The sequence below is a fragment of the Anas acuta genome, chromosome 2 (genome assembly GCF_963932015.1).
Source record: "Anas acuta chromosome 2, bAnaAcu1.1, whole genome shotgun sequence".
Lineage (NCBI taxonomy): Eukaryota > Metazoa > Chordata > Aves > Anseriformes > Anatidae > Anas > Anas acuta.
The window spans coordinates 106734970-106748160 of record NC_088980.1 but is presented as its reverse complement, the minus strand read 5'-3'; positions in this window follow the sequence as shown (position 1 = coordinate 106748160).

The following is a 13191-nucleotide window of genomic DNA, read 5'->3' as shown; positions in this document are numbered from 1 at the left end:
AATAAAAGTCTTTCTTTTGCTGTTAAGGAGAAAACCATTAATTTATCTGGAAACAAGAATTGTTCTGGCTGCAGCTACAGAAGATGGAGGGATGAGGGAGCATCTCACTTTGTGTGTGTATTTGGTACATTCATAGGTTCAGAAACCATTAGTAACTTTCCAAGGAAATCTGGAGCATATTAAAGCAGGAGTAGTTAATAAATATTCAGACTTTACTCTCAACAAGAACCTTGCTTGTGTACTTATAAATGAACTTCTTATGATCCTATTCTCTCATCCACAGTGGTCCTAAATCCTCATATGAGGCACTTCTATTTTCACATGTATTGTCAAATCCACCTCCTATTGATAAATCAATGATAAGGAGTCACTACTTTCTAGCGTGTGGGATAAAGGATTTTTATGTTATCTCTTTTTACAGACAAGATCTACCTGTCCCTTTGCAAAAAGGCAGTCTGCCAAGTGAGCCATTATGCATCACTCTATACCAATCACTGGAAATCAAGAAAAAATGCCACAGGCTGAGGCTTAGAAATTGTGCATGCTTATGTTTTAATTATGTCAAAGGCACCCAATGTTTCTCTGAGAATGGCATCTGGTGGAGCTGGTTCTAGCTCATTCCTGTTATGAAACCTGTAGTGTGTCCTCTATTATTTACGATTATTACTATTGTTATTGTTATTTTGGAAAAGCTATGTATATGAATCAATATTTTGAATAATGTGTAGAAATTATTTTTTTCTAGGACCTGAGAAATCTTAGACTTGTTTCCCCTACTGCTGAACTGGGTTGCAGTTAATGAGTGGAGCCCTCACTCCTAAAATCTCCTGCCAGAATTCTCATCATCTTAAAAGAAGCCTGGATTTCACCCAATTACACTTCTAACACTGGCTTCAAAGCTGCTGCTGCTCCTGCTTACACGTTATATAAATGAGAGTCTATATCTTGGCAACACACCATATGCAGCTATGTAGAATGAGCTCGGCTGAACTTGAGTTACCCATTTATTGGGACATCTGAGGTCAGCGATGGAGGTTTTTTGCCTGACTTCCCAAGAAAGAAAGGTTTTCATGCTCACATTATCTGCCTGTGTTTGTGTCTCTCAACAGCTTCTGAATCTGCTGGCCCATGCAATGAAACCTGACAGTAGGGTCTCAGGATGGGACACCCCCTTCCGTCATGGGAAAAATCCTGGGGAAGGCTTTCTTTTGAGGAGCATTTTAGGAAAAAATTACTTCCCCCAGGATATCTGAACTACATATTCCTTTATTCTCTGATGTATATCTCAATTATTACAAGGTCTATGTTATAATTTGTAATGTGTCTGTCTTCATTTTAATACATTTCAGTACAGCTGGGATTTTGGAGTTGGTTTTTTTTTTTTTTTTTTTTTTTTAAGATTTTAAATTCTTTACAGAAATTACAGGAATACTTTCTATTTCAGACTTAGACAGCAATATTTGACAGATTTGTGCTATCTAAGCCATTTTACAAGAAGAAAATATTCTTCTTTTAGTGCATTTGGCAAATGAACGGAAATAATAAATTTCACCATTTTTAGGAAAATTAGAAAACAAAGATTCGGTGATAGTATTTGTGTCCAGTTACTAATAGGGCATAAAATATGGGTATCTCTTCACTGACTCTCGCTACACAATACTCTTTATATGAACATGCTATACCCAAATTTTGTGAAGTTTTATACCCTTTGTAATGCTTATTATATTGTAAGACAAAAAATATTCAGAAAAGGTATCTCAAATCAAATGCTGAATACAGATGCTTGGGTACTAAGGTACACAAACAAATGAAATTTCATTCCTTTCCTTCTCATTTGCCACTATGTTTTTTAGATGAAAGTAGTATTTATGACCAGAGAAACTGTCACTCACTCTTTGTTGCCCTTTGTCTTCAAAGAATGCTTTATACTATTTTAATTACATTACACTATACTATATTAATTACATTAATTATATTACATTACATTACATTATATTATATTACATTATATCATATTGTATTACATTATATCATATTACATTACATTACAAGGTATTACATTATATCATATTATACAATATTATTTATATCCCACGTGATACCCTTGTCTCTCTCATGATATCATTAACTCTAAATTTGGGAGACACAGATTTGATGGACAGACCACTTGATGGTTAAGGAATTGGTTGGATGGTCACACTTGAATAGTTGTGGTCAACAGCTCAGTGTCCGGGTGGAGATCAGTAATGAGTGGTGTTCCTCCGAGGTCAGGTACCTGTTGGTACCTGTGCTCTTTAACATCTCTGTTTGTGACACACAGTGAAATTGAATGAACCCTCGGCAAGTTTGCCAATGATGCCAAACTGTGTGATGCAGTTGACACACTGGAGGACAGGGATGCCATCCAGAGGGAGCTGGACAGGCTTGAGAGGTGAGCCTGTGTGAACCTCATGAGGTTCAACAAGGCCAAGCGCAAGGTAATGTAACTGTAAAAGAAATGTTGGTATGAAATATTTGTTCCCTCCAGTTTTCTCTCAGTCCTTTTCATTTGTAAAAAGCAAGTTGTAGCTATGCAGTATTCACCTGATGCACAGATAGAAATCTCCAGAACATAGAAAATACTTTAAGATCCTTTCGACTGCAAATACAAAATTAACTGCTTGGTGAAGATACATTTCAGCTCTTCTGCATATTCAGATGAAATATCCCTTTCAGTCCAAAACACTTGAAACATGATTGAAAATTCAAGTGATGTCCTATATACAACATATTTTCCCAATTATAATGCTTTCCTGTATAATTAGCTATCACCGTGGCTTTTTGCCAAAGTTTAAGTCCTATCATAGTAGTTGATCTCTGTATTTGTAAATATTCCTAATTCCCCTTCCCTGCTAATGGAGAATGCTCCTATCCCTGCTAATGAGCAGTAACTCTTAAGGAAATTAAACAAACAAACAAACAAACAAACAAAAACAGCAAAAAACAACAACAACAAAAAACTTTGCAGTATTTGATATTTCCATTAACTGAGGCATCAGGGGAAAAACATGTCTTTCCTAAAGTCTTCAATTTCTTCCTACACAGACAGATGCTGGCAATACAAGAAGTTTTATCTAAGAATATGCAGCTAATAACTGCAGATGTTAGAAAGCAAGGCTGTTTCATTAGTGGCTGCCGTCAAACAGTTCAGAAGAGGTCAATATCTCTCTTTTCAGGGGAAAAACTTTCCATTTATTTCTAACATTGTTCTAATCTCAGAACTGGCAAGTTTCCCTCTCCATCACAGAGCACTTCTGTTTCCTTGTCTGTGGAGGCAGCTTTGCAACTTGCTGTGCCACACCGCAGAACCCCCCTGAGCTGTGCATGGATATTTGCATAGCATGGTAGCTCTGCATGGGAACTTTGGGTAGCCCTGGTGGTGGTGTCCTCTTGAAAACATCTAGACTTCTCCAGAGGGCCTTGTTTGTTGAACATTTTTAATAAAACAATTGGAATCAGTATGTGGCAAAACCTGTTTGCAAGGCCAAGTTTCCAGAAATTTTCTTCTTTGTGTAGTTATTTTCAAGGAATAAGTGTTAAAACAGAGGCAGTTTGGGAAAATACAATGCAAAAGGCAACTCTTAAATATGGAATTGTGTTATGGAATTGTGTTAATCATTTCTATTTGAATACTTTCTATTTGAATACATTTCTATTTGAATACTGAATTTAAGAAGAGATTGGACTGTGCACTTAGTCACATGGTCTGAACTTTTGGGTAGACCTGTGCGGTGTCAAGAGTTGGACTTGATGATCCTTAAGGGTCCCTTCCAACTCAGGATATTCTATGATTCTATGATTCTACTTTTAATTCGGTCAGTACAAACTGAGAACTTTTGAAATTTATCATAGGTTTTCTTAAAGGATTTGAGATTGTCAGGCTTGCTTTCTATTCTGAATGTGAAGTTTAACCAACAGTTAACGCAAATCCAATAAAGGGTTTTTGCAAAAGAAAAGAGAAGAACATTTGCTTCTGAAGAGAAGTAGTAGATATAAACTGGAAAAAAAAATGAGCAAGAGATTAAAAAATAGAAAACGAGCAAATTTTCTGTGTCAGAATGGAAAAAGCTGCTGGGAGGCATAAGTCTGCATTCCTGGAGAACAGATAAGAGAAATAACTATCAAGACTAAAATATTTATAACTGCTCCTGCCCTATGATTGTGACAGGGCTAGAAACCTTCTCAGCAACCTTCTCAACAACATTCATGGTTATTTATTTATTTGTTTGTTTGTTTGTTTATAATTCTGTGATTGTTTAGTGTTGCTGTACACATTGCATTGTGCAGGTGATGGAGCACTGGCACAGGTTGCCCAGAGAGATTGTGGAGTCTCCCTCCTCAGACATTTTCAAAAGCCACCTGGAACTGGTGCTGGGCACCCTGCTCTGGGAAGCCATGCTGGAGCAGGGAATTGGAACAGGTGACATCTAGAGGGCCCTTCCAACCTCAGCCATTCTGTATTTCTGTGAAATTTGATTGAATTAGTCACTCCTCTTTCATATGAAATGTGAACATGGAATTTAAGGGTCTGTCATTTGAATAAAGGATACTTTACAATAAGCACAAGAGTGGTAAAGGGACTCTGTGAGAGATCTGAGTTCAGCTCCTACTGAACACTAGAAGTTTCCTTAGGCTGTAGGATAAAAAATTTAGTAGATTTAAGGTGGAGAACAGGCATTGGAAAGAATTCTATTGAGGGTTACTAAGTACATAAATACAATGAGACGTATTTGAGCTGAAAATGGTTAGAGACCATGAGGAGGATGCTGAGAAGATCAGCTTTGCTTGCTTGCTTTTTCCTTTTCCCTTGGTGTTTACATGAAGACAGGAACTCATTCTGAAGGAGCAGTATCTCCCCCCCACACACACCAGCCACCTCCTCCATCTGCCCAGAGGAAGCAAAGCCCAGCTCTCAGCCCAGGGAGGACCTTGGCTGCCATGACACATGCCCACAGTGTAGATCTGGGTGAAACATCACGGCTGGTGGCAGCGAGTAAGCATTGCACAGCCCCTGTAACTGCCCTAACATTATAGAGAGCAGCCATCATCTCTCAAAATGATGTAGCAAGGAATCAGACATAAACAGTGATCATCCACTCTGTAATTTAGGTTGTAAATCCCTGTTTAAGTCTCTTCAATCAGATGATGCGACAGGTCAGTTATTGCAGGAGTTAATGTTTCCTAGTGCTCTTATTTCAAGACTAGGTTGTCTGTCACTTCAGGCCTGCATTGTCCCTCTTGGCTGATGTAGAGCAGAACCTTTTTAAATCAATCAGTTATAAGAATATTTTCCTGTGCTGTGTACTAAGGAAATGTATTATAACTCAATGCAAATGGAATAAAATCATTAAAAAGAGATTACCTGTTCCAGCCAAGGCTCTTGGGTTTCATTCAATCTTACATTATAATATTTTATGCCAAAGTATGGACTGTTCATGCTCTTTGTTTCAGGAAATTAATACATCCAGGGCTCTGCCAAAACAGGTGTCACAGCCCATACTTATCCATCCTGGGCTGCTACCTCCAAAATGGAGTGAAAATGATCTGTATGTGCACAATTAATGATGGACAAAAGTGGAGATAAGAGAACGGTTAAAGCAGAGCAGCTATTCCCGCACTGTCCAGCATCCTGCCTCTGAAAAGCAGCAGGCACAAGCAAGAGAGGTGCTACAGAGGGCTGGCATTGAAAAGCTGTGAAGACAAAGACTGAAATAAGGATTCTGAATTTAAAATCTTGCTCAGTTGGAAGAACTGAATGTTATGCAGGACAACTTCTGTCAAAATGTAAGAAAAAGCATTATTTAAATGATTTAAATGCACATTTTATGCTGAATGTGTTTAATAAAACCAGTGACTCAGCTTTCTGGAGAAAAAGTCTTTACATAAATGGTTGATAGTCTATGCAGGGGAAAAAAAAAGAAAAAGAAAAACAAAACAAAACCACAACAGCAGTTATAAGATAGAATTACAGCTCTGTATGTACAGTGGGGATATCTTTCTTAGCAGTGCTTTTTTTTTCTAGTCATTTTGAGACATTTTTGAAGTTTTAGTATTTGCTTAGCGTGACTGTATCAAAAGATTGTAGAGAGTAGGAATCTTTCCATACAGTAATAAATAAGTATTTTAAATTATCAGAAGCTGGTGTTTGAAGTTAAAAATCTAAGATTATTACAGTTACATGATTTATAAAGACATTTCTTATATATTACTTGGTTAAGAAGTAAAAATGACTACAAAAAAAAAAAAAAAAAAAGAACAAAATTCACTCAGTGGATAGAAAACAATAAAAAAAATAAACCTATTAAAGGTCCAGCAACTACAGATGTTTTTACATGAATTATGCAACATACCTGACTTTACAACAGCATGGGGTCTGGTGCCAAATGTATAGTCTGTGTCAATGAAACTCACTTGAACACTAGTGTGGAAGAAAGTTATCTGTGCAATAATATAACCTACTTGTCCTGCTGATTATATATATTTTTTTTCTATACTGGTCTCTCTCCTAACCATGGGATGATTTATCTCAATTTCACTGTCATCCTCTTAATGAAGTTAGCCAAGATCCTCCAGTATTAAATTACACAGAGAACACAGTCCGATGATTTGGAGCTCTAAGCTTCTTAAACTGGCAGTTCCTTCTTGGGGCAAACCTCTTTATTAAAGATTTATTTTGTCTGCCCTTTGAAACTAGTGAATTACCATCAATTTGAAAGTTTTGCTAAGGCTATTCCCTGGCAAAAGAGGGGAAGTGGAATCAATCTCTGTTGCTGCTGCAGAGCTGTTTCTGGGATATCTGTGTCATGCAACCTTTAAAGAAATTGGATTGCAGTCAGGTTTCAGACACAGACATATTATTTTTTTCAACATGACTGCAGTCTGGTTTATTTGAGAGCTGTGTAAAATGAGCTAATTGCTGCACCAATGAAATGCATAGAGAAAAACTGCTGCTGGCTCCTGCAGAGCCTGATTCAACCTGCTCTGCCCCAGGAGGAGCCAGGTATGCAGGATGGATGCTCTTATGGAGTGGGAAGCAGCAGCAGGGTCTGGTTTGGTTGGCATGTCTGCTTAAAACAACTTTAACCAAAGTTGTTGTCTTCAACGGTCCCTAAAGGTCTCTGAAACCAGGCTGCCCTTACAGACTTGGCATCTTCTGAACCATTTTCTAAGATGAAAATAACACTGTAAACAAGGCAGTAAAGCCACTGCTGATATTCCAAGAACTTTCGTAGTCTGACAATCTGGTTGTCATAACTGGCTCATGGATTGTCTGCTGCAGTCCTCCCTTCAGTTTTGCTCAGCCCAAATAATTAATAATAATAATTAAAAAAATACTATTAACTCAACATTTAAATTATTTTGAGGCTGCATGTGGTGATAGTTGAAGTTTTCAAGTGGTACAGCTTCTCTAAGCACAGCGCTCACATCAACTGGTCCTTAATTAGACCACCTACAGTGAAACTGTGAATGAACACCATCCCCTGAACTCTTCACACGTGAAATTTTAATTTCCCTCTTCTCACTTTTCCTGTGCATGTTTTTATGGTGTTTTTATAGGGGTCATGCAAGCTGTCAGTACTTTATATCAGTAACACTGCCTGGATATCTTCAAATTTGCAGATAATCTAGAGCTGCCTGTGCTTTGACAGCAGGATAAGGCAGCCTCTGTCTGAAGAAATGCACCCCAAGAATCTCTTCAGCCTGTGAGATGTGAGCAGGCTGCTTCTCCAAATCAGCAATGCAGATGATCTTTGTCTATTCTTCTCCTTGAATGAACAGATTATTCTGGACACAGCAAAGAAAAATGCACTCAGCTGAGTTCTTTGTTCCTCTATTGCACTTCAGCTAATTCAAATGATAGTATAGTTTCCTCCAAAAAGAGAAACAGATGGAAATACTATAGGTAGGAGAGAAAAAAAGAGAAAAGCAGAGAAATTGCCTCTCCCATGAGCAGAGTTTTCCTAAGCAGAAAAACTCTGAAGGCACAGAAATCTATAAGCTGATTTTGAGGTGCTTGTGCAGGGCCATTCCCTGGCCCTGCTTCTCATCTTGCTGATCCCAAAGAACTGCTCAATACAAAGTACAGGAGCAGGCTGAAAGCCTAGCCTGGTGAAGACCCAACCTGAAAACTGCAGGGCTTCACCTTTCACAGGTGAATGCCCAAACCAGCTGTACACTCCCACATCATGCTATGTTGTGGTTCTCAGGCTGCTCTCTGGATGGTGTCCAGCTTGTGAGGAGCAGCTCATAAGGAGCAGGTCTAGCCTCTTTTAGGCCATGGTGGGTATAGGGCTGTGTGTGGGATGGGGATATCTGAATTTCAAGAGAGAAGAGCCTAAATCCAGGTTTCATTTTTGTGGAGCAAGATTTCTAGCCCACAATTTTTATATAACCTGTGGTCACTGAGGGTACTCTCAAAGAGACTGTGAGCTTGCCTTCTGCTCTCAGGAGGATGATTCTGGTGCCCAAGATGAGGAGGAGATTTGCATTGTGCACGATGATCAGGACAGTGTGTTGGGTCTAGGAGAAATAAAGTATTTCAGATGCTCAGGCATTTCCCACTGCCTGCTGTAGGCATTGCTTCAGTGTATGCTGATATCCTGACCCTTCTGAGGGACAGCATCCTTCTGCCAACACATTGAACAGAGCAGGGCTTGCCCAGCAGCCAATGTCTGGCCTCCAAACTGAAAAACTTACTCCTATCCATTTGTGGAAGTGAGTAAGGTGTAGACGTAGTAATATTTCTAACAGCTACCCATGGCTTGAGCCTGCATTTCTTGTGGTCCCTGTAGCTATCCCTCCCCCAGGTGGCTTTCAGCTGAAAATCTTTCACCTGGCTCATCAGAAAAAGGAAGGCTTATGAAACAGATGGCAAAGCACGGTACCACAGTCAGACCTACTCCCATGGTCTTGCATAAATCTGAGGAACTCCCAACACAAGCAGGATAAAGAATGGGCTATCCTTTGGGAAAAAAGATGTGCGCAATCAGATGTGAACTCTTCAGCTTCACTAGTCACTGAGCAGGTTGTCTGAGAAAGCAAAGCTATGCTGCTCAGAGTCTGTGGTTAAATATAGTTTTCCCATAGTTTTCCACCTTTGTAATGGTACTAATAAGCACCAATTTCTTGAAGTACCAGCTAAATGCCAATATAAATCCCACTATTTCCCTCTCTTCAAAAAAGGAAGGAAAATACAAGTATGGACTCAAAGATGAAATGATGTGATTTTAGGACACCATAGCAATAGGTTTACAAACAGCCAGCATGTGACTACAGGCTTCCACTAAATAATCATTGGTTCTCCTCAGTTTACAGGGGAAGTGAGTTCAAAATAAATTTGACTGTCTTGCAAAGAGAAGAAGCTCTCCTGTAATTCTTGAGTGTCTTTTTTTTTTTTAAAAAAAAAAAAAAGCACTTGAGCTACCCTCACAGATGAAGGTATTTGCAATTGCAACTGCCTATGATTCCTGCCGAGTGCTCAAGTGGCCCAGAAGTGAGAGAAGAGGCATAGCTGCCTCCTGCTTCTAACAGCTGCCTCCCACCTCTAACAGCTGCCTCCCACACATCCCATCTCCGCCAGCCTGCTCCAACAGCCCCAGGGTGTTGCTCATGCCCTTGGTTTTGTTTTTGTGACCCGCAATTGTCTGTCATGGAAACCTTAGTGTGGGCTGTGAAGCTGGAAGAGAGGAAAAGGCTGTTACCAGCAGCAGGTAACAATAGCGATCACTGGCCAGGGTTTTATTTATTTTACAAAGGAAAAAGAAAGGAAAAAAAAAAGAAACAAAGCAATGGAATGACGTGGTGTGTGTCCTTCAGCCTACCACGAATCCCCCACTTTTGTGCTTCGTCTACTGTTGTCATTTTAAATTAGAAATTAGATCCTTTTTAGCATAGAAAGCCAAAGGGAGAAATCCAGAGTTTCAGTGGTGTTCGGTGCACCATTTCACCACTGTTAAAATAGGACTTCTGCATTACTTGACACACAGAGAAGATGCTTGCATGTTCTCTTATTATAAAATTAATTAATTTTGTTATTTGGGAATTATGTTCTATTGCTTTTTAGGGGAATTGTTCCGCAGTTGAAATAATGCATTTGATATTTAGGGGTACTGATGACAATTACAATGCTCAATTAGAGAGACTGAGAAGCTGCTTCCTTTTTCTATTTTTCTATTTCTTACAGAGGAATAATAGATTAATTAATATTCATTTCAAGTCACAGGAAAGTATTCTGTTGGTAGATAGACTATCACCCTATCACCCTATCCTTATCACAGGTGTCACCCTATCCCTATCACAGGCCACTTCCCTATGTGGATTTTTAGCACAGAGAATATGAGATTGTATTAAAGTCTTGTACAGTAAGTGAAGGGGGAAAGGAAGCAGACAGTGAATACTTACCCAAATATTAATTAAGAATTTTCCACATCAATACACCTTTTCTGCTCCTTGGCATTACATATTGAAATATCATAGGATATTTCAAATCATTATTTTCCTTTCACATATTTATCACAATTCTGAATATCCATTTTTAATGTGTTCTGGAGATAAAAAAAAATATAAATCTTCCAGCTGAAAATGTTTCCCCCAAAAAACTTTAAAATATTCATATGTTTTTAACACCATTGGGCTATCCCTTGTGAATATTCCTCTTTTCTAATCCTGATCTATGACTCACACTGAGGACAAGTGAAAGATTTTTTATTTTTTTTCCCCTTGGAAACCCTAGAAACAGGATAGGTAAAAGCAAGTAGGAAAATAGATAGAGCCTTCAGTGATAAGGAAAAATGAGACTGCTCTGCAGTTAATGAGAATTATGTTCCCAAGTCAGTGGTAAATATCAGGACAGGAAAGAGTTGAAGTTCATAGTAATGAAGTCAATAATACTATTTCTAGTAGAAGCTGAGTCCCTCCAGAAACAACAAGAGACATTTTAACAGACTGTTTCATCTACCCAGTGTATTTTAAAGACCCAGAACCTGCATTTTTGTGACTTTCATAAAGGGGCACTGAAGTTGCTGCTTTACCCCTAAAAAAAAAAAAAATCATCCCCTAGAAACAGGCCAGCAGAGGAACTTTCCAGAAGTTGAGTAGGGGTTTATTGTTGAAGGAAAAAAATCTGAAACAATAGAGGTACTTTAAAACCAGAAACAAAAATTCATTCTGAAAGCACAAGACTAATGCTAATTTTCTTCAAAATTGGAGCCTTATGGTTGGTATATTGAAAAACTAAGCATTTTCCCTGAATAATGGCTTCTGGAGAAGTACCTCTCCTAAGCGAATCTCCCTGTGTCTATTAATGCATAAGCTCTGACTGCCATTTTTCCCTGAGCTCTGGCACGTGAATGGTCTATGCAACAATCCATTTTACAGATTTTACAAGAGCTTAATTTCTCTATAATCACTACATCTTTGCCAAAGCTGTATGAAAATAGACAAGAGATTCAACAGTTACAGGACTTAAACATTAATAATAATAATAATATTAATAATGATGATAATAATAATAAGAAGAAATTAAATATGCTGTCTGCCCTTGAAATGAGACCCAAACCCCAATACATTTGGACAGAGATGATTCAAAGGTCTCTCTTCCGTCCAGTTGCGTATTTTGGGGTATTACAAGCTGTATTGTGTTTACATGACAAGGCTTTGGCAGGCTGCAGAGGTGGCCTTTGTTAGAAGAACTCAGCTGCTACCCCATGTTAGATAAGGACGAGTTTCAGCCAGCTCCAAAATGGACACACTGTCGGCCAGAGCCGAGCCAGTGAGCAAAGCTGGTAAGGCCTCTGGGAGAGCAGACTGAAGAAAGGGAAAAAAATGTGCAACAGGAGCTGGGAGAGAGGTGTGAGAACCAGATCTGCAGACCCCCAGGTCATTGCAGTAGGAGGTACCCCAGGCAGGCAGCAGCAGTTCCCCTGCAGGCTGTGAAGAGGCTCCTGGTGGAGCAGGCTGTCCCCCTGCAGCCCATGGGTCCCCCATGGAGCAGATCTCCACGCTGCAGCCCCCCCGTGGGTGGAGGAGCCCCCGGTGGAGCAGGTGGATGTGGCCTGGAGGAGGCTGTGGCCCATGGAGAGCCCCCGCAGGAGCAGGAGGTCTGAGGGGAGTTGCCACCCATGGGGGACCCGTGCTGGAGCAGTTTGCTCCTGGGGGGTGGACCCTGTGGTATGGAGCCGTGTGGGAGCAGTGCTTGGAGAGCTGCTGCCCGCCCACAGGCTCAGTTTGGGAAGGACGGCATCCTGTGGGAGGGACCCCACGTGGAGCAAGGGCAGGGAGGGACCATGAAGGAGCAGTGGAGACCTAGGGCATTAGGGACTGACCGCAGCCCCCATTCGCTGTACCCCTGCACAGCTCGGGGGGGATGAGATAGAAGGGGTTGGATGAGGGGAAGGTGTTTTTACTTTGCTTTTAGTTTCTCACTGTTCTGGTCTGCCAGTGATAGGCAATATATTATATTAATCTCCCTATGCTGAGTCTGTTTCGTCCGTGACAATAATTGTTGAGTGATCTTCCTGTCCTCAGCTGAACCCTTGAGCCCTTTCCATTGCATTTTCTCTCCCTTTTCCTTTGAGGATGGGGAGTGAGATAGTGGCTGTGGTGGAGTTCAGCTGCCTAGAAGGGTAAAACCACCACTCAAGCTTGCACAGTTTTGCCCATATATATTTTTCTGTTAAGAAAACTTCATATTCACATTTCTTTTGACAAGAAAGTTCTCTAACCATGCATTTAAGAAAGTCTTAATTTGAACATTTCTTTTGATGCCACCTCCTAATGTGCCTGATAATAGAATTTCTTCATCTCATTTATGGCACTGCCAGTAATGTCATTTATCAGTGGACATTTTAAGAGTATGTATTTTGTCTAACTTGTGACATTTTAATATGGTCTGAGAGTTGCAAAAGCTTGACCAGCCACCCTGTGATAATCTTGTAGAGATAGCAAATTAACCACTCAGAATCAGTTATAATTTTGGAAATCTTGGTTTATATTCATATTAAAATATAAAAGGGAAAAAAAAAAAATGACAAAGACTGTTAGGTAGGAAAAATACCTGCAAGAGTAGCAGGTTTTAGCCTGCAGTACCTCTCTCCGGTATAACCAACACATAGACTTTTTTTTGAGCTGTACTTTGGACAAAGTATGTCCAAG